We start from the raw sequence: 2,416 nt of genomic DNA, 5'->3' as shown, positions 1-2,416 counted from the left end.
AAAATGTAATATGTAAAATGTCAGTAAAATTAATATTAATTTTAGCCCTACTTGACCACTCACAACACCCTGACTCAAACACAACAAAATTAATCTTAATATATTATGTCCTAGCCGCATTCAATTACTTACATGGCACAGGTGAACTCTTTCAGATGACCTTGACCAATCTGACAAAAAATATGAAAAAGCAATCACAAAAAGATTAAAAGAAGTATAGCAGGAAGGCACATTACACTATTCACATATGTTGTTTAATTAAATAATAAAATGTCACTAACCAACTATAAAATACATTAACAGAATGGAACAGTCAGCTAAAAAAAATATACTTACAAAGCCAAAGACACTCAGTGCTGTGGAGCCTTTGGGGTGAAGCAGCTACTGACACCAAAACAAAGGGGAGAAAAAGAAAAAGCATCACTCAATATGAGTCAGATAATACATATATCTGTACACATTAAAATGTACTAATTTGTAATCAATGATTAATAATCAGTGTGTTGAACATGGCAAATCTAAGATGCAGGATGACTGCTAGATTGATCACTTACAACAATTGGATGACAATCTGAAAAAGAAAGAAAGAAAGAAAAAATAATAAATATTTTCATTATTGAAAAAAATTATAATTTTACTTGAAAATGACCTTTTTTTTTTTTCCTGGTGTATGCACAGGCCTAAATGTTTTACTTTTATTGTAAGCCTTTGTTATTAAAAAGCAGAATTATTAGTAGTATTATTATTATTTTCTCATAGGGATAGGCTACATTGGCTTGCGAGTCTTTTCTGTCTCTCGCTCGCTCTATCTCACACGTTGAGAGAGAGTGAGCGTTCAGTGTGCGTCAGTGTCGCGCGCTCTCTCTCAGACAAATCTGAGACAACACTAGCTGTGTCTCATTTAGAAGGCTGCGCCCTCCGGAGGTCGCATTCGAAGGCTGCATACGTCATCGAGATTGTCTCATTTCAGAAAAGCAAGTAGGACACTCCGAATGCGACCTTCGAATGCGACCTTCTTTTACAGGAATTCGGAGGATGCATGCAGGTGTATCCTTCGCTGCTACAGATAACCCACAATTCTTTGCGTCGCCATAAATAACCGTCGTTTATTTGAAAAAGTAGTTTTAGTTGTATTACATGTGTGATAAACATGATTACAAGTCTTTAGTGATTTTTAAACGTTTAACAGTACTTTGCTAACAAGGCGAGAAATAATTAATTTGTTTAACCCTCTGGTATTAAATTTTGGGGTCACTTTCATATTGTTCACTGTATAAACTGACCGGAGACAATAATTTTATAATAAATTCATTTCTGCTTTTAGTGTTATGAAATTAATGTTCAATATTTTAGTTCACTGACATTTTTTTCTTTAAGATAGACAATATTCAAATAAATTATGCACCTTTTTTCTATATCAAGTATAGAAAATAAATGGTCTATATCAAGTATAGAAAATAAGTATAGTTTTAATATAAAACTATTTTAAAATGGGTAGGTTTAGGGGAATAGAATATGTTTGTACAGTGTAAAAACCATTATGCCTATGGAATGTGCTCATAATGATAGGAATAAGAGTGTGTGTGTATTTATCTAGTATAAGACTTTTTTTGTCAAAATTTTGATTTTTGTTCGAAATGTTTAAGTATTGTTTTTTGCATTATTACAGTTAAAATAAGACAAATTCAGAAAAAAAGACGAAAAACTAAAAAAAATCTATCTAAAATGACCAAACACTACAAGATGGGCAAAATCAACAGTAAAAATACATGTAGAAATAAGTCCTGTTAAATTTTGTTTTGAATACGGAGCATACGGATACATTCATAAGATTGAGGCAGGAACATTTTGATCTCTTCACTGGAGCTAAAAATACAGCCTTATATGGTTGGAGGTAAGATCTTAGAATTAAAAAGTAGGCAGTCAGTCTTTCTTCTTTTTGAGCAGAATTAATCTCATTATTGCCTGAAAGGCCTGAAAGGAAAAATTAAAGTTCTGTCAAGAAGGACATGTTAGACCAGGCTAGACCAGTCCTGCAGAGTTTTGCTCCAACTCTTTATACAAACTCACCTGCCTGTTGCTTTCCAGTAACCCTTAAGGCTGATTTATACTTCTGCGTCGGACCTACGCCGTAGCCTACGCATAGACGCACACCCATACGCCGTAGCCTGACGTGCACCTCTCCAAAAATCTAACAGCGCGTCAATTCTACGCAGACCGCAAGCGCTGTGATTGGTCTGCAAGAACCCCTCCCTCCCATATGTACTTTGAGTTTTGTGTGTGTTTATGTGCACTTTAATATATTTTAATGTTACACCTTCTTATATAAAATAAAACAAAGCAAAGAACAAGTGTCTTATCATTTATTATACTACATAGCATTATACACCAGTAGTTGTCCGCAACAAACAATGTT

At 34.0% G+C, this 2,416-nt stretch overlaps 1 long non-coding RNA gene across 1 annotated transcript in view; it reads left to right on the top strand.

Moving 5' to 3' along the window:
- The first annotated feature begins 1,822 nt into the window (after positions 1-1,822).
- The window catches only part of LOC107712707 (uncharacterized), a 2,091-nt gene continuing 1,497 nt past the window's right edge, over positions 1,823-2,416 (top strand). Inside the window, exon 1 of the long non-coding RNA XR_001636817.1 lies at positions 1,823-1,894. This is a non-coding gene — a long non-coding RNA (uncharacterized LOC107712707). The remainder of the gene's footprint in view (positions 1,895-2,416) is intronic.

Source organism: Sinocyclocheilus rhinocerous, unplaced genomic scaffold (genome assembly GCF_001515625.1).
Source record: "Sinocyclocheilus rhinocerous isolate Xijiao unplaced genomic scaffold, SAMN03320098_v1.1 scaffold1545, whole genome shotgun sequence".
Lineage (NCBI taxonomy): Eukaryota > Metazoa > Chordata > Actinopteri > Cypriniformes > Cyprinidae > Sinocyclocheilus > Sinocyclocheilus rhinocerous.
The sequence above is the reverse complement of the archived record's forward strand: the minus strand, read 5'-3'. Positions and strand labels throughout refer to the sequence as shown.